General features: G+C 43.4%; 1 protein-coding gene across 1 annotated transcript in view; it reads left to right on the top strand.

The window, feature by feature from the left end:
• CRB1 (crumbs cell polarity complex component 1) overlaps nt 1–20,357 on the top strand; it is an 878,642-nt gene that overhangs the window by 680,598 nt on the left and 177,687 nt on the right. The gene's annotated exons all lie outside the window — the stretch shown is intronic.

The raw sequence follows: 20,357 nt of genomic DNA, 5'->3' as shown, positions 1-20,357 counted from the left end.
TACGAATAAGACAGGCCAAATGTACATGTTGTATATATAGGAAATATCAAGGCATCCTGACAATGTAAGGAACTTCTAGGACAGGGTAAAACACAATGTGGGTATCATCCTAGACAGTCAGAAATGCTATACGTCTATGATTAAATTGTCATTCAAAATCGACAGAAAATGCAATGTCAAGCAAGTAAGAATGAGATAAAATAGATTCTATTTTATTGAACATGAAAGGTTAAAACCACAGTAAATTCAACAGTTGATTATAAACACAAAATATAGAATATAAAAATCACAATATTAGAAAGTGAGACTGTCTTTATATAGCTCAACAAATGATGATGTGGCAAGAATGGAATAAGTTCCGACGCGCATTTCGGCGCTATAACAGCGCCTTCTTCTGGGAATCGAGCCACAGATTCCTAAAGATGATGAAGACATAGTCTTATTTAAAATATCAATACAAGCTTGACAAATGCAACAATTTATTAAACTGAAGTAATGTTAATAGTGCTCAAAAAGTGAATGACAATAAAAACAATGTGGTTATATTAAGTGCCTTCTGTGGAAATTTTCACATGTTGTTAACCGACAATTGTACCACCTCGAGTTGGTGTATATATACCTGTATTTAACCCTTCCTCCCTGCATTCGGGTAAGCGTCAACACCGCCACATCCCTATGTTCACCGTTGTATGATATAAATCCTTACATTAAGCTGAATTGCTACGAGCCGCCACAGATAATATATATTTATATATATATTCACTGAAAAAACCATAGGTTATAGACCATATATAGTTAGGAATTCGCATTTACAAAACCTTGAAAATTCACTGAAAAAACCATAGGTTATAGACCATATATCGTTAGGAATTAGCATTTAAAAAACCTTATTTTACTCACACAAAACCATTGAAATTCCATATATAGTTAGTTGCAGTAACTATATATCGCGCACCCGCAATCTACTGCTGATGATGTCACATATTACATCATTCATGACATGGTCAGTGACATCACTGATGACATCACTGATGACATCTCAAATGACATCACTGATGACATCACTGATGACATCATCCATTGACTGTGTGTTTATGTAAAGTTTAAATATGTTTTACATATTGAAGAATGAGTAGATGTATAAGTGTCTGGATGAAGGATTTAGGTGCGTGACTGACTGTATGAGTGAGTGATTAAATGTGTCTCACTGAGTGCATGGGTTAGTGACTAAACTGTCTTAATTTGTGCATCATTATGTCTGTTGTTCTGTAAACTGCTGCATGTGTTGATCAGTAGCTATATGAGTAACTATATGGGTTATTGATTGATTGTCCAAGTATTTGTATGGGAGACTGAGTGTGTGTGTGGCTGGCTGGGAGATGTGTGACTCTGTGCAGATCAATGTGTACTTGTATCAATGATTGTATAAGAGAGTAAGTATGTGTTAGTATATGTTTGAAAATGTAAGGTACTCTATGTTTAAATGGAAAAAATAGAAAATGGAAGTGTGATTGATTCTTTACAGGACTGACTAGGTGTGTGAGTAACTCCATGGATGAGTGGCAGAGTGTGAGTGTCTGTATAGGTGTATGAGTGCATATGATAGTGTTGTAAAGATGAGTGATTGTATGTATGAATGATTGTATGGGTGAATGAGTGAATGTGTGTGTAGACGTAGGAATCAGTGAGTGCGTATGTAGTAACTAGTATTGGTGTGTCAATGGTTTCAAAAATTATACTCTGTATTTAACACTGGGTGTAACAGAGGTTATATTAAAGTGTGAGGAGATGCATTGTATTGTCACATGAATGATATCATCAGTGATGTGGTCATTGATGTCAAATGAGATGTCATCAGTGATGTCATCAGTGATGTCATTTGAGATGTCATCAGTGATGTCATCAGTGATGTCACTGACCATGTCATGAATGATGTAATATGTGACATCATCAGCAGTGGATTGCGGGTGCGCGATATATAGTTACTGCAACTAACTATATATGGAATTTCAATGGTTTTGTGTGAGTAAAATAAGTTTTTTTAAATGCTAATTCCTAACGATATATGGTCTATAACCTATGGTTTTTTTCAGTGAATTTTCAAGGTTTTGTAAATGCTAATTCCTAACTATATATGGTCTATAACCTATGGTTTTTTCAGTGAATTTCAATGGTTTTTTAATAGCAAATATCATAAGCTGTCGAATGTCAAGTACGTGGTAAGTAAAAACATTTTCGTGTTTATGCACACTGATCTGCTTTGAATGCTGCCCCCCCCCCTCATTTCTATTAGGAGTACTCTCTCTTTGCAGATAGTGAAGGGTAGTTAACGCAGGCCTTTGCCCCCGTTGTAATCCGTCGTGCCTGCTTCTCTCTCCATTTGATTGATTGTTCTCTTTGGTTCATTCTCTATTTACAAACAAGCACAGAGTCGCAATACTCTGTTTAGTCTTTGCAGATAGCGAAAAATCGTGTAAAAAAACAAAAGGAATCGAGCAAAATCAGTAGGCCACTAATGGGATCTCTTTTTGACCTCGCTAAAATAGAAACATTAAGAACAACCCCTCATGACAAATACGAAACTAGTGAGATGAACTGAACTCCACACCATGATGGCTGCAATACAGCTCGGCTCCGCCTCCCACCCCGCCCAAAATAACGATAAAGAGCGGCTGCCATGATTGCTCGCGGAATGGCCACGACGGAGCTACGAAATGGTGGTGCTCTCATGCTAACGCCAGCTTCAGTCTGAAACATCCAGAAACACTGTAGACTACCAATTCGATCAGTTCCGGTAGCGCCCCAATGTAACCCGGTAGAGAAGAACTAGCCCTCCCCTCTTTGACTGATGGTTCTTGTTGCCTGTCCCTTCTGTTGTCATTTAACAGAACTATTTAGCCTGCTGAAAGGGGTTGTGTTCCGCCCGCTGGTTGGTGGAGACATTTTGACTATATTCTGGACCTGCGTTGTCGCGTAATGCGTCATATGACGCGCCGCGTTAGCGCATCCGGAAGTCATCCGGGGCGCGACGCGCAGCGCGTAACGTAAGCATAACAGGTCATGTGACTTGTTAATAAAACTTTTCATTGGTTCATTTTACTTTTCTTATTTTAATGATGAAAGGCTTGGTCATATGACCTAAAAATTACGCTTTTTATTACTTCCGAACATTATTTTTTCTTAAATATATGTTATAATGTTCCAGGCTAATGTACTTTCCTGGAAAATTTACAACTGTCCTGCAAGTAAAATATATTCTTTTTTCGAGAAAAAGGGCGTTTCTTCGTCCCATGACGGAGCCGTTGAGCAAAAGAGGGTCGACCTGCTGTCTTAGTCGCCGATACGCCTGAATATGAGATTCTTATCGATCACTTTATGTTGCAGGAGTAGAAAACACAACAGCCCTTGACCATTTATCTTTACTGCGTTCCTGCGTATTATACCTTTTACCCTTCATGTAATTGGTCTGCTTTATTTCACTTGCCTTTTAATGATTCTAAAACAGTGACTATTATTAAAAACTTTACCAATGTATATACTACTACCATGTTTTCTTTTAAAAACCTTTATTGTGAAAATTTCATTATACAAATACGAGCCTATAACCACGTGGGCCGGCCACGGAGCAAACTGTAATCGTATATGATGAGTAGACATTTACACTGTAGAGGAACGTAACGGGCGGGCCATTAGGTTGCAAGAACTAAGGTGTCTAACAGTTGCGGAATCGGTGGACGTACATTTTATAATTAAAATACGACAGGGCCAGTTACAATAAAATTATCTAGATATACATTTGCGGGCAAGTACCATGCGCGACGTTAATTCGAACTTTCAATAGTACAGTAATCAATAACACATCAGAACTTAATATCAATAGGGATGTCGAAATACTCAATCAATTCTCGTCCCTGCCCGCCATGTGCTTCAAAACTGCATACGTATCTCGTAATTTCAAGGTTCTGCAACCAGTACACAACAAGGAGTTACGAGTCCCATTTATTCCGGCGCCATTTTGGGCGAGGACGGGCAGGTCCAGGATATAGTCAAAATGTCTGTACCAACCATCGACTATGATGATGTTCATATGCTGTATTTATAGAGTAACACTCATCTGTCCACATGAAATTAATTTGCCACAATCTAAACATGTCATTTTAATCTTTCCAAAGTTCTTCTAAATATTTGGGACCGTTTCCCTTGCCTCTGATGCTGTCAGTGCCACTTCTTTGATGAATGTACTGGCAGGTCGGGGGTTCTCCTCCAAATCTCTCTTTTATGCAGCACTATAATTAATTGGTGCCACCTCTCCATATGACGATGCATGGTATAGTTACCATAACTATATTTTTTTTCGGTTCCTCTGGAGAGTACATCGTGGCAGATGAAGCGTATAACGTACCGGGCATTTACCTTTTTTTGCATGTAGAGGAAAGGAAAAAAAAATCGAGCGTCCGAGTTATAAGGTGTCCCAGGGCCATTTTAGTGGACCAGGCCCAAATCCAAAGAACAGGCCGCCATTTTGAGAGTCCTGTTGCAGCCACCTGTCGCTGTAGCATCAAGAGCGGCCAAAACTCAGCTGAATGGCAACTGAAACGGTAAAGGGGCGCCCCACTACAGCAGACGAGCCTCCACCTAGGAAGGCCCGTTCACGCCGCCTCCCCCCCCCCCTTCGGGCACCCCACGCCGTTATTCGGAGCAGTATTGTAGGATGGCCACACCAGTGCAGCAACTTGCTAGACACCACCTCGGTGGTAACCGAATCTCAGCGCCTTGTGGTGTCTTCTATTCAGAAAACATTGTTGTGCTGCCTTCGACCTATTCGCCGCAAGTGCGCACGCAACTCAGCTGCATAGCTTGCTAGACACCACCTCGGTGCTAACCGAATCTCAGCGCCTTGTGGTGTCTTCTATTCCAAAAATATTGTTGCGCTGCCTTTGGCCCCATTCGCACATCGGTCCGCTACTGCCGCCATCTCACAGGCCAACGGGGCGCCCCACGCCGACTTTCAGCATTGTAGGATAGCCACACCAGTGCACCTTACTAGACACCACCTCGGTGCCATCCGGATCTTGGAATCTCAGCGCCTTGTGGTGTCTTCTATTCAGAAAATATTGTTGCGCTGCCTTTGGCCCCATTCGCACATCGGTCCGCTACTGACGCCATCTCACAGGCTAATGGGGCGCCCCACGCCGAGTTTCAGCATTGTAGGATGGCCACACCAGTACAGCAACTTGATAGACATCACCTCGGTGCCATCCGGATCTTGGCATCTCAGCGCCTTGTGGTGTCTTCTAGTCAGAAAATATTGTTGCGCTGCCTTTGGCCCCATTCGCACATCGCTCCGCTACTGACACCATCTCACAGGCCAACAGGGCGCCCCACGCCGACTTTCAGCATTGTAGGATAGCCACACCAGTGCACCTTACTAGACACCACCTCGGTGCCATCCGGATCTTGGAATCTCAGCGCCTTGTGGTGTCTTCTATTCAGAAAATATTGTTGCGCTGCCTTTGGCCCCATTCGCACATCGGTCCGCTACTGACACCATCTCACAGGCTAATGGGGCGCCCCACGCCGAGTTTCAGCATTGTAGGATGGCCACACCAGTACAGCAACTTGCTAGACATCACCTCGGTGCCATCCGGATCTTGGCATCTCAGCGCCTTGTGGTGTCTTCTAGTCAGAAAATATTGTTGCGCTGCCTTTGGCTCCATTCGCACATCGGTCCGCTACTGACACCATCTCACAGGCCAACAGGGCGCCCCACGCCGACTTTTACCATTGTAGGATGGCCACACCAGTGCCACAACTTGCTAGACACCACCTCGGTGCCATCCGGATCTTGGCATCTCAGCGCCTTGTGGTGTCTTCTATTCCGAAAATATTGTTGCGCTGCCTTTGGCCCCATTCGCACATCGGTCCGCTACTGACGCCATCTCACAGGCCAACGGGGCGCCCCACGCCGACTTTCAACATTGTAGGATGGCCACACCAGTGCGGCAACTTACTAGACACCACCTCGGTGCCATCCGGATCTTGGCGCGTTGTGCTGCCTTCGGCCTATTCGCACATCGGTCCGCTACTGACGCGAACTCAGAGGCCAACGGGGCGCCCCACGCCGACTTTCAGCATTGTAGGATGGCCACACCAGTGCTGCAACTTGCTGGACACCACCTCGGTGCCATCCGGATCTTGGCGCGTTGTGTTGCCTTCGGCCTATTCGCACATCGGTCCGCTACTGACGCCGCCTCACGTGCCAACGGATTTTCTACGCTTTTTATAACATATGCCGCATAACAGGTCATGTGACTTGTTTATAAAACTTTTCATTGGTTCATTTTACTTTTGGTTTCCTAATGATGGAAGGCTTGATCATATGACCTAAAAATAACACTTTTCATTGGATGAAAACTTTTTTTTTCCCCAAACGATGAAAGCCCCACCTTGTTTCTGGATGTTTCACACTGAAGCTGGCGTCACCATGAAAGCACCACCATCTCGTGGCTCCGTCGTGGTCATTCCGCGAGCAATCATGGCAGCCGCTCCCCACCAGAAGCCTGCAGGAGTCGGGGGCCCCCAAAACTTTTGTTGAATCCTCAAGGCGGAGGGGACGCTTTCGAGAATGGGGTCCAAGACCTAGCAGACAAGCGTCCGATTTGCAAGGTGTCCCAGGGCCATTTCAGTGGACCAGGCCCAAAAAGAAAAGAGCCTGCCGCCATTTTGAGAGTCCTGTGGCAGCCGCCTATCGCTGCACCGCAAGAGTGGGCGCAACTCAGCTGAATTGCGGCTTTTGACACAGTGGACCAAAAGCGGACGGAATGGCAACTGAAACGGTAAAGGGGCGCCCCACTACAACAGACGAGACTCCACCTGGAGAGGCCCGTTCACGCCGCCTCCCCCCCCCCCCCGGGGCGCCCCACGCCGTTCTTCGGAGCAGCATTGTAGGATACCAAAAGCAGTGCGGCAACTTACTGGACATCACCTTGGTGCCATCGTTCTGCTGCCTTGGAACTATTCGCACAACAGTTTGCTACTGATGACCCACCCCCCGCGACGCCCCACGCCGGATGCCGAAATCAGTGCGGCACCCAGGCAACATCACCTGGGTGCCGTCCAGAAATCTGGACGTTGTGCTGCGTTGGGACTATTCGCACAGCCGACCGCTACTTCGTTGTTTTCCCTAAAAATGTTTATATGTTTTTACTGTTTTTGTTTTGTTGTATATATTTTTAAGTTATGAAAGTTTTATAATCTTACTACTGTGTTGGAGTGCTATATATTTTTAATGTGACACATAATTGTAAAAACTTTGATGTACAAAGAGTCATCCCTGGAATCTTCCGCTTCAGGCTCGGTCCCCTCCCCAATCACAATACAGGATGGTTTTCAGATAGTAGGAACGCGTGTGCTGTGACGGATCTCATCGAGTGTGGGCCTTGATCTACTATAACTCCTTTGAAGAGGGGTGATTCTTTACAGCTGGGGCCATAAACTACATCTGCAGGGCTAGCTGATAGCCTAGGACCGGCCTGGACAATTGGACACAGAGGAAAAGAAGTGTCAGAGGGTGCGGTAGTGAATAGGGCGAAAGGGAGGTGTCGGGCGGGCACAGGGTGTGATTCTCAGGGAAGAGCAACGCAGATGGGGGGAGGTTTATTACCCATGCATAAGACAGAGAACGAGGGTGACCAGTGCCTGGGGGAGATGCTTGCGAGGGTGGGGAGCCATGCTAAGGATCGACAGCGTGCAGAGAGTGGGTCTGGTCAAGTCATCTAAAATGGCTGCCGTGCACAACAAAAGTGTGGCATTTGAAAAAAGGCAAGATGGCACAGACAATGTTTTTCAACACTTCCTGATTTCCTTCGAATCGAACGTTAACAGACGTTGGGGCATATTACCAAAGTTAAGCGATATTTATCCCTAACGATGCTTAGCAACGAATTTTTTACCGCTAAGCATCGTCAGAAATTATCGCAGATAAACCTTGCTATTATCAAGGTTTATCGCAAATGCCATAAAAAACGACCGCAATGCATTAATATCGCTGAAAACTCACCGATATTCATGCATTACCGAGCTAATGCTCTTAGCCATGTTATCCACCTCCCATTGGATAACATGGCTAAGAACTGCTCAGGGCAGGTGGTAGCTTTTGGAGATATTCGCGCTTAGCGCAAATATCTCCAAAAGTTGGTAATAGGAGATAGCGATGTTAGCGACTGTTTCCAGTCGCTAACATCTTGGCATGCCCACTTTGCATGTCATTAGTGATAAATATCACTGACATGCAAAGTGGGGCCCAAGATGGTCACTATCTCCTACTAGCGGTCGCTAACTGGTGTTAGCAACAGCTAGGTAATACAGAGATAATTTTATCTCCACGAAGCGGAGCGCTGTTACAGATATATATCTTTTTTTGAAAGTTAATTTCTCAAAATCCACTGAAGCACATATATTGAGACCTAGCAAAGGCACATCGAGCTACCAGTCCCTACAATTTTGCCAAGTTTCGTGCAAATCCAGTCAGCCGTTCGATTATTATTATTATTTTTTTTTTTTGCCCCGCGGGGCCCTTTTAAAACCTCCACATCAAACCTAGGGGGTCAGGGAGGATCTACTATGCCCCCTTATGGTCATTTGCCCCTTCGCTTTGGCCTCCTCTTGTCTCTCGATCCTACCGAGAGACAAGATGGCGGCCGCTACGGACTGTTTGGAATGTTTACAGACGCCGGAGAACCAATCAGCTTCGCAAAGCTCCGTTACGCGAAAAGTACGCGAAGCGGAGCGCTGTTACAGATATATATCTTTTTTTGAACGTTAATTTCTCAAAATCCACTGGAGCACATATATTGAGACCTAGCAAAGGCACATCGGGCTACCAGTCCCTACAATTTTGCCAAGTTTCGTGCAAATCCATTCAGCCGTTCGATTATTATTATTTTTTTTTTTTTGCCCCGCGGGGCCCTTTTAAAACCTTCACATCAAACCTAGAGGGTCAGGGAGGATCTACTATGCCCCCTTATGGTCATTTGCCCCTTCGCTTTGGCCTCCTCTTGTCTCTCGATCCTACCGAGAGACAAGATGGCGGCCGCTACGGACTGTTTGGAATGTTTACAGAGGCCGGAGAACCAATCAGCTTCGCTTCACAAAGCTCCGTAACGCGTAAAGTCCGCGAACCGGAGCGCTGCCTGGTCCGCTGTTACAGATATATATCTTTTTTTGAACGTTAATTTCTCAAAATCCACTGGAGCACATATATTGAGACCTAGCAAAGGCACATCGGGCTATCAGTCCCTACAATTTTGCCAAGTTTCGTGCAAATCCATTCAGCCGTTCGGGCTAAAAGTGAGGCCAACCGCCCTATGGAAAACTCAATGTTAAAAACACGTTTTGGGACCCCCCTTTTTTCTCGGCCCCCCCTTGACGAACCCCCCCCAAATTTTCAGGGGCTGCTCAGAAACAAAATGTTCCATTTTCCTGAAAATTTCAGCCAATTCCGTCCACAAACGCCAAAGTTATTAGACATAGAATTTTCAAAAATCCCATAGAGAAAAAATCCTAACTATATATACCTACTGGCGACCGCCAGTAGGTAATATATATATATATTTTTTTAAACTTATCTCATTATTAAAAATCGAAGAATTGTGCAATCTTTACATCAGGTTATATAGCCAAAAGTTATCATTGATGGCAGATACCAGTTCCTCTGTTGTCATTATATCGTTTTGGCTCCTTCAGTAAGAAGCATATTAAACTATAATAATATATAGAATAACGATTCCTCTAGTGACCCTTTTTTATTGAAATAAATGTTCTTCATACTTACAGGAGCGCTATTACCTATATCCTTTCACACTACTCTTGGCCTCTGGAATACACCAAGCCACAGAAAGAATATCCTTTATTACATCATCAAACATATGACACAAGTAAACCACCTACATATGAATGTATATTGTTATAATAGGTACCCTGTTTTAACTTTTAAGAACACCACTATAAGTGTATCCAGCTGTCCTATATAGAACAATCTATATGTGTTATATACTTTCTAACAGAGAGTATTCTATCATGGTCTGACATAGAAATTGTCCCAGAAGAATCACCCTCATAGGAAGAGCTTAAGTAGCTCACCTCCAATTTTTTATGTCAACTATCTACTCTCCTGTGAGACCTCTTCTATCCATTAAAAACAAGAAAAGAGATCAGCATTTATTTGCTATCATTTATTTTTAGAGTCATCAAGACCCCGATCTCCGTGGAGTATTCCTGTTCTATTAAATAATAGTATCACAGACTTTCATCTTAAAGAATTGCACATCAAGAAGACTGTATTCAAATCAACACATAGAGTCTCAGATGACCATAAAATAACAAGGTTAGCAATATTATATTTCCTCATAAATAGTTAGCCTCACCTAGAATGACAGTTACACTCCTCAAAATATCTCTTTTTATTATTTTAGTACTGAACATGCACTCTACACAGATAACAAGCATCAGCCCTACTTTTTATAAATCATCGGTGCTCAAATATACAGGTATCATGAATCATATTCCTCCGATTAAAATCTCACAGTATATCGTTACCTATACACATAAAGTGGTTGGGCATTACCAGTTGACCATCTGTCTCTATTCCACTCTATATGGTGGCTGCTACTTTTCTTCTGTGGAATCTAATATACATCACACCTTTCTCTTTTCTATCACCTTTTGCCAGGATCGTCATATGTAACCACTATCTTCTCAGAAGGCACTGCATATAACCACATTGTTTTTATTGTCATTCACTTTTTGAGCACTATTAACATTACTTCAGTTTAATAAATTGTTGCATTTGTCAAGCTTGTATTGATATTTTAAATAAGACTATGCCTTCATCATCTTTAGGAATCTGTGGCTCGATTCCCAGAAGAAGGCGCTGTTATAGCGCCGAAATGCGCGTCGGAACTTATTCCATTCTTGCCACATCATCATTTGTTGAGCTATATAAAGACAGTCTCACTTTCTAATATTGTGATTTTTATATTGTATATTTTGTGTTTATAATCAACTGTTGAATTTACTGTGGTTTTAACCTTTCATGTTCAATAAAATAGAATCTATTTTATCTCATTCTTACTTGCTTGACATTGCATTTTCTGTCGATTTTGAATGACAATTTAATCATAGACGTATAGCATTTTTGACTGTCTAGGATGATACCCACATTGTGTTTTACCCTGTCCTAGAAGTTCCTTACATTGTCAGGGGGCCCTTGATATTTCCTATATATACAACAAGTACATTTGGCCAGTCTTATTCGTAGCTTAATTTATACTTCTTATATGACCTAAAAGATTTGTTTCAGGAGCAAACTTTTCCATTCATCAGTTGCGACTCCACACACCATTAAAACTATAGCATTTCAAAACAGATGTTGCATATTTTTTAATACGTTACGACAACCTGCCCTTCAGCAGTTGAGCATTGTTTAGAGATTTCTGACACTATTGTTATTCTAGACCTGGACATTGTAGTTATTACAGAAACCCAGGTCGAACACCATTCCATTGTGATTTTTATATTGTATATTTTGTGTTTATAATCAACTGTTGAATTTACTGTGGTTTTAACCTTTCATGTTCAATAAAATAGAATCTATTTTATCTAATTTCTACTTGCTGGACATTGCCTTTTCCGTAGATTTTGAATGACAATTTAATCATAGACGTATAGCATTTCTGACTGTCTAGGATGATACCCGCAAATCTACTTGTTGTACACTGTTAATTTTAACGCCTTAACGGTGGCCGCGATTTTGCGGAAGTGCAGCACTTCCGCAAAATGGGCGGGGCCGCGTCCGCCATTGGCCGACGGCAGCACTGGGGAGGTAGTACTGCCGTCGGCCAATGGCCGACGGCAGCACGGAACGGGTTAATATGGGTGCTGTTTCCGTGTTCTGTCCAACTTGTTCCTGCTCATTCCCCCTCCCAATCAGTTTCCAGCTTTAAAACCATATTTCCTCTACTTTCGGGGCGAACTGAGTGAATGAAATGGATAATATTGTGTCTGATAGCATTGTGCCTGAGCTTTCTCAAAGTATTCTTTTCAAGGACTTCCAGTGAAAGTTCACTAGGAAACTTCTGAGTTTTATGAGCCATTGTTAAAAAAAAATTCATTTGTGTTGTACAATCTTTGAGTGCCGTTGCTGAGGAAGTAATGAACGATTTTTCTTACCTTAAGAAATGGGTTAGTGTTCCATTGTTAAAAAAAAAATTCATTTGTGTTGTACAATCTTTGAGTGCCGTTGCTGAGTAAGTAATGAACGATTTTTCTTACCTTAAGAAATGGGTTAGTGTTTCATTGATTTCCTTAGTCCTGAATATTATGTTGTTATTTCAGATTTGCCAAATGCGACCCTCACCATGATCATGCTATGTTGAATTTTCAGACTCTATTAATAGAATCGTGTGTTTGGCTATAAAACCTTCTGTGCTCCAGTAGTTGGGGGGTTGGCTGGCTATTACTCGTGCTGATGCTGGTGCTGCTCTAGTTTCTCTCGACTTTCCTGTGCCATTTGCCTTTTGGGATCTGCCTTATTGCTGTATGCTCTCTCTAAGAGCTCCTTTAGGATACTGCTCTATTTTTCATATGCCCTATTATGCTGTCAGTACTCTTTGAGGGTGGCATTTAGAATTGTATTATTTAAAATATGCCAAGGTGAAATTACGGTATTGCATTATTTTCTTGTACTCTGCTCTGATTGTATAAGATGATTTTTTTTCCTATACTGCTTTGCACCCCCTTTTAGCTTTTCTGTAAAAAAATGCTTTTGTCTATTTTTGATCTAGAACTCTGTCCTTTATATGCTCTGTATTTTACACTGTTTAACTCTGCTGATGAGGCGTGCAGTCTCTAACTGATAGAACAAACATGAGTTTGGAGCCCAAAAACTATTGATAATTTTGCGGGTGATCAATTATTGGGGTTCAGATGAATATTGGGTCTCGTCTCCCACAAAGGTGTGCAGCACACAACTCAGAGAGGAGCAGATGGGTTTAGAAAGGAAGTGACTTTTGGTTCAATGGATACTTGAATAAGGCTATTATATTCCACCTTCTCAGGTAAACGAAAAGTATGACATGGCCTGCTGTCAATGGTACCCACCATGGGGATGTTGACTGGGGCTTGGACTTGAACAGAGTTTGGTACAGAATGTGAGTGTTCATAACTTTTAACAAGTTCCAAAAGTTACCTATCACTGAGAGAAGACCTCACTCTTAGGGGCAATTGTTGTGGTTTATTCCTATTCAATCTAGCCCAGCAATGATTGCCCTTTATGGTTAGACAATTAAGTTAGTAATCTGGAGTAGTGCAGAACTCAGTTAATCAATGATAAGTGACATTTGATACTCTAGCCCTGTCTCTAAAGCTATGGTTGTAGAACATCCACAACTGCTGTAGATTATCTAAAGCACTTAACTCCACTTGTGAGAATAAATGCCTGAAGAGCCTGATTACATGACTCAGGACCTTTCAATTAAGCTCCACTCTATCAGAGTTGAATAGTTAAACAGCCAAGTTGCATAACATTCTTCTGACACCATTGACATCCTTGACTTTGTGAAATTCTTTCCTGCATTTGTACAATAAAGGAGGGACAATCTATCAGTTTGGGCTTTGGTATATGCATGGAATCTACACACCCAAAAGCAGAAATCTGCCCAAAGTTGCCTAAATGGAAACAAAGTATTTACAATCAAATGTGGTCAGATTGGGAAATAGGTTTATAAGGCTGTACTCATGATGAATCTTATGAATGGAATATCAAAAAGAGGGTCTGGGCTTCCAAAGAACTATAGTATAAACTTGATCAAACAATTTCCACAAAATGTTCGATGCAAATATAGATTGAGTTTCATGACCAAAATATGTAAAAAATAAAGAAAAGAGAAGAAAATAACTAAAGAAAAGAGTGGCTGGTGTCAATTAAAAGAGATGAATGCACACTGGAGAGAAACGTTGTAAAAGTTTTGTTTTATTCTGCATGGCCCCACAATAATGCTTCTGACAAAATGAAATATTGCATTTATTTTTTGGGTATTTTTATGTTATCTTTGGGTGTGTCAGTGTACAAAAGAATCTGAACCCTGGTCTTTATACTACTCTGATATTATTAGTTTCTTGGTCAGCAACATCCTCTACCCATCCAATACAACAATATGAACTACAACGTTCATGACATTTTTTTTATGATAGCTTATTGAATGCACTGAGAAACTTGGAAGATTGGGTCTATGGATAGTGGTATATGTTGGCAATAATGGTATGCAGAAGTGCCGCTCCAGGGTGTGCCCTCGTCTAGAACCAAGGTGAAATCTTGGACAAGATCAGTTTTAATTATGTACATTTTGTGTAGTTGATAAAGGTCACGGGTCTTACATTCACATACAGTGATCCTGGTCTGCAAATTTAAGTCTCTCACCGTTGATCTCAATTGCCCCACTTTTCTCTGGTCTATGTTCTGTACTGTGTTGTCTACAAATCCATCATGACTGTCACACCTCTTTCAGGAACACTACATAAGGATGCAGTAATTCTACAGGTTCGCTCCGAGAAACATCTACCTCTCATATCCCTTAGCTGTTTCCTTGCTTTGACCCTGTACAGGTTTGGCAGGCTGGCATTCTTCGATTTGGAATTTCGTATAATGAGAGAATGCTCTCAAAGTTTGCTATACCCCATAGTATGGGCACATAAAAAAGCAGTACCACTGGGCAAAAAGACCAGTAGTCTCTCACATTACATAGTCACTCTAATTATGTAGTCAGAGTGCTTATTTTTTCAAATTCAATATATTTTCACCAAATGGTTTCACTAAAGTGTATCAACCAATTTCGCTGGTTTTCTAAATGTTAATTAGAAGACAAAAAAGTAAATACACGAATAAATAATTCATTTAATATCTTTGGAACTACAACTTCTACTTGAAAATTGCTAGCAACAATTTTCTGAGCCATATTAAAGGATTGGCATGAAAAGTGAAGAATTGTAAGTCAGGTACTTTTTGTGTAAAGAACAAAGGTGATTACCCACGATTTAAAAATCCTTCTCCGACCTCCTGTGCCTTTTCATTTCATGTAACCACCCTTGAGCTCTATACACAGATCAAAGGCGCCATTATGGTTGCTGTCCATGTGTCATTGGGATCCCACATCATGGTAACAGTGGCTCATACATCCATTATCACTCATGGTCCATGACAGCCCAGAATGCAAAGAGCAACATACCTTCTGTGCAAAGTAGATATCTCAATACTGAGGCTGTGACCCAAGTTATTAGTTTCTAGCAATACAGTGTCAGATATTTAATCAAATGTTGGGAAGCTCCTTACATTTTCCAGTGGACGTCAGATTTAGGCTTGCGTGGTAGCACAGTCAGTTAAATGCTCGCCATCAAGATATGTAGGGATCAACAAGTCATAAATTTAAATTCTGGCAAAGAGATTGAAAGTGCTTAGAAATCTCAAGAGTGTCCTATGAAGAGTGCGTATTGGAAGCACATTATTATTATAATTAAATTCGGGAGAGGACAGTAGATATTTAGGACCTCAGGATCAACAGGATATTTTCTGTGGTGTCATGACAAGCTTTCCGGTCTAGCGGCTTGCTCTTATGGGTGTGTGGCTCTACCCTCTTTGTTATTTGCACCTATTTTATTTTACAGATAGTGAGTAATAGGCTATTAATGTAATAAAAAATGCAGACCCTCACTATGCAAAGGTCAAGCAGCAGTTTGAGGCAGACAGTGACCTCTGTCAGACGGCTGACAAGGTCCATATAGGCCCTGCACCAGCCATCAGACAGATTTCCAGAATGTCCAGTGCTGACAAAGTCCCTGGCCTGGTTCCCTGGGCCTTCCGCACCTCTCTATCTTACCCATGTCCAACACGCTGCGGTGTCACTTGTTAAGGTGGACTCAGATCCTTTGGGCTGGGTCCTGCAGTGCCTGTGTGTCTATGTCAATCAGTCTATCACCCCACAGTTTCAGAACTCGTCATAGAGTTCGGAAAAAGGGGGGTGAATGTAAAGGGGAACTATGTGCCTGCCCCACGGGTCCACTGAGCATTAGGAGCTGCAACAGGAACTGTGAAGCCAGCTGAGGTAAGTAAACAAATGCTTTCATTTTTTCATGTGCTGGTTAGTGTGTGTCTGTGAGAGAGAGAGCATGTGTACATGTGAGCATGTGCCTCCGTGTCTGTATATGTGACTGCCTATAAGCACCTGTATGAGAGTCAAAGTGAAAGGAAGAGAGTGAAAGTAACTGTAAATGGATGATAATGGATGAGAATTAGTGAGACTGAATGACAATCAGTGGTGAGAGTAGGAGTGAGTGCAAGTGGCAGTGACTAAGAGTGAGTGACAGTGCAGGAGAATGAAAGAATGAAGGATAATGAGTGTGGGTGATATGAGAATGAGCGAGTCAGAGTGAGTGACAATGACTAATTGCTGTCCAGGGAAGTCACTTAGTTTTTACATCAAAAGTAATATTGGTTTGGCTGAGAGAAAAAATTATGGTTCCCACACTCCCTGGTAAAAGACTCCCAGGGTATGGAGGAACAAAACTAGCCCTTCAGGAATTTGTGAAAAACAAAATGTTGGGTATGCGGCTTCCTAAAAGAGAGCAGCCATGCAGCAAGCCTTCAGAGTAGCTGCCATGGTGGATGCTTCTCTTAATGTGGATGGCTGTAGTCTGGCCAGGGCAGGGGTAGCTCCTCCACTAGGGTGGAGGAGTCCGCCGCAGTGCGAGAAAGCCAAAACATAAAATGGTAATAACTAAAAGTTATTACCATTTTATGTTTCCTTTGCGCATTGCGGGCGGGTGGGCGGGGTGGCTTTGCTCTTTGAGCAGGGCAGGGGAGGAGTGGTTTGCCCACATCTGAATGCGCGTAGACTGTTTGGTCACCCCTCTTGGGCCGCCCAAACCAGTCATGCGCACTCTGCCCCATCCATGCAGGCTGCATTTCAGCCTGCATGGAGACCATGGCCACCCCATTAGCCCCTGGCTGGGCGGCGTCCCGACCAATCACAACGCTGCTTGCGAGCCTGGCTGCCTGCTGGAGGCAGGAGAGTAGGAGCCGAAAAGATGTGGGACCCGGGGCGGCGGAAAGGTACACGAGCAATGCAGGCCGCTACTATCCAGGGTGGATGAGATTATCTCCACAACCCTGAAGGATGGCAGTACACCAGCCAGGGTCACATCAGGCCCTTGAAAAGTGTCCAGAATATTGACTACGACAATATTGGGACAGAAGGCATATGTGGACGCGCGCTGCATCTTTTAGCTGAGTGTATGATTCAACTTGTCTGCTGGGGGTGAATTTTAACTTCGCTACAACCCTTTTTTTTAAAATGAAATCATTGCACCATTGTGACTCACCTGCACCCTGACCCGCACTGCTCCCCGGTCCACCACGGGTCCTTATCCCGGTTGTGTGAATGGAGTACCGGCCATGACCTCATCGAATTCCCCACTTCCGGGTCGGAGACCGGAGAGGGCAGAGTCCCGCACTCTTACTTAAACTGATGCTGTTTCTCTCGCGCAGTGGACGCGCGCTGCATCTTTTAGCTGAGTATATGATTCAACTTGTTTGCTGGGAGTGAATTGTATTTCTTAATTTTTTTTCGCTACAACCCTTTTTTAAATTGAAATAATTGCACCATTATGACTCACCTGCACCCTGACCCGCACTGCTCCCCGGTCCACCACGGGTCCTTATCCCGTTTGTGTTGAGGGTTGACCAGCCACAACCTCATCAAATTCCCCTCTTCCGGGTTGGAGAACGGAGAGTGCGGAGTCCCGCACTCTTCCTTAAACTGATGCCGTTTCTCTCGCACAGTGGACGCGCGCTGCATCTTTTAGCTGAGTGTATGATTCAACTTGTCTGCTGGGGGTGAATTGTATTTTTTTTTAAACTTCGCTACAACCCTTTTTATAAATTGAAATCATTGCACCATTGTGACTCAGCTGCAACCTGACCCGCACTGCTCCCCGCTCCACCACGGGTCCATGAACTCATCGAATTCCCCTCTTCCGGGTTGGAGACCGGAAAGGGCGGAGTCCCGCACTCTTACTTAAATCGATGCTCTCCCTCCCGCGCAGCGGACACATGCAGCGGGTGTGCAGGCGGCGCGCCAAAGGCAAGTCCATCTGCGCCCATCCTAGCCTGTCCGGGGCCAGGGGCCATACATTATGCCTGTTTTATAACGTATTCCTCTTCAGAACTAAAACTATTGCAAGGAGCTGCGGATATTAGTCTTCGTACCAAGGACAAATTAAACTTACTTGGGATTTATTCGCAGAGGAACCCCTCTCCTGCTATTCCTTTAAAAGCTACTGACCAAAAGTCTCCCTTCAACCACAGATGCTCAATAGCTCCATCTAGCCCTATAGATCAGGTGAAAAAAGGACTACTAGTATGTTACTTGAACACACGCTCTATGGTAAAACACCAGCACAAGATATTCTATCTGCTGGACACTGTTAAGCCAGACATCCTCCTTCTCTCTGAAACATGGCTGACTGAGGAATCGGGCCCGGACATTCTCGCGGCACTCCCCGATAACTACCACATCCTTCCGGTAGAACGACCTGCAGGGAAGGCGGGAGGAGAGGTGGCAGCCATAATCAACAAGAAACACAAATTCACTTCCCTGGACTCTTTAGGCATCCCTCTAGTCGATAGCCTCTCACTCAAATTTGAGTCTCAGGATCTCTCATTCATTTGTGTGTTACTCTACAGACCCCCATATCATATGCCCAAATTCCCCCAGTTGGTGGCTGACAGGCTAGCCGAGTTAGTGGTCAATAACGCTCGAGTCTTAATCGTTGCGGATATCAACTACTGGCCCAATGATGCACATGAAAGCCAATGGCTCTCTTGAATTCACCGAACTTTTAATGGGAATTGTACTCAACATACAAAAGTCGCCACCCATGTCAAAAGGCACACCTTAGACCAGGCATGGACCACCAACATGGACATTTCCCACCTATAAGTGGCCCTGTGTACATGGTCGGATCACTATCTGGTCACCTTTGTCATCCCCTCTGTCCGTCCTGATTCCACTCTTCCATTAGGCAATTTCTTAGCCAGAAACTGGAGCAAAGTGGATATGGAGGATCTTTGCTCCTTGTAATTGCCTCGGCACCTAATGCCGTGGAGGAGTCGCCCCATACTCAAGCAGAAAATATCAATACCTGGTTAGATGGGGCCAGAGATAGCATAGCACCTCTGAAGAAAGTTAAAATAAAGAGCCCCATGATGCACAATGGTTGTTCTCAACAGAGTTGAAGGAAAAAAAACGAGCCCAGAGGCAAGCAGAACGCAAATGGCAACGCAACTACTACCCTAATCTCAAGGCCATTTTCATGTCTCTATTTAAAGACAATAAAACATTGATTCTTCAGACCAAGGCTGAGTACTTTTCGTCCAAAATACTAAACTCAGCTAATAAAGCCAAAGAAATCTTTTCGATAGTGGACGAACTCTCTAAATTAGACCGAGTTATTGCAAAACCTACTCCTTCTCATTCTCTGTGCGATTCACTTCATCACTTTTTTATTGAAAAAATTGTCACTATCAAGGCAAGCATTCATAAACCTATAGACCCTCTGCCTTATTTATGCTGCGACACAAACACTGCTTCTCTGGATCACTTTCCCCTTGTTACCAAAGAAGCCTTCTTCGGTCTTCTCAAGAAAGTTGGTTCTGGTTCCCCTCTGGACAGCTGTCCCCCTCATATTCTCCAGGAAGTTTTTTTACGCTGTCCGGATCCCTCGCTATAACTTATTAACAACTCCCTCGCTCAAGGGATTGTCCCAGACCTATTTAAGATGGCTGAAGTCGTTCCCATCCTCAACAAAACCTAGCTTAGATATGCAGGTACCTGGCAACTACCGTCCCATATCTTTGCTACCTTACTTGAGCAAGGTCATGGAAGCCCATGTGGCCAACAGCCTCATTTCCTTTGTTGAACGGACCCACTATCTGGACCCTCACCAAGCAGGATCTAGACCTGAACACTCCACCAAAGCTGTTGTCCTAGCAGTCCTGGACGAGTTAAGAAAGGGGGCGGACCAGGGTGCTCCTTGACCTGTCAGCTGCTTTTGACAAGTTCGACCATCAGCTTCTGATCGACCGTGTCGGCAGCGCCGGGCTCCAGGGTCTGCCACTGAAATAGATTACATCCTTCCTTAGTAATCGTTCCCAATCTGTTCGACTTGCTAGTTTCAGGGCAGAACAAACAAAACTGACCTGTGGGGTCCCACAGGGCTCATCCCTTTCACCTCTACTTTTCAACTTG

The sequence above is a fragment of the Lissotriton helveticus genome, chromosome 1_1 (assembly GCF_964261635.1).
Source record: "Lissotriton helveticus chromosome 1_1, aLisHel1.1, whole genome shotgun sequence".
NCBI lineage: Eukaryota > Metazoa > Chordata > Amphibia > Caudata > Salamandridae > Lissotriton > Lissotriton helveticus.
Note: the sequence above shows the minus strand (reverse complement) of the source record. Positions and strands in the feature narration are given on the sequence as shown.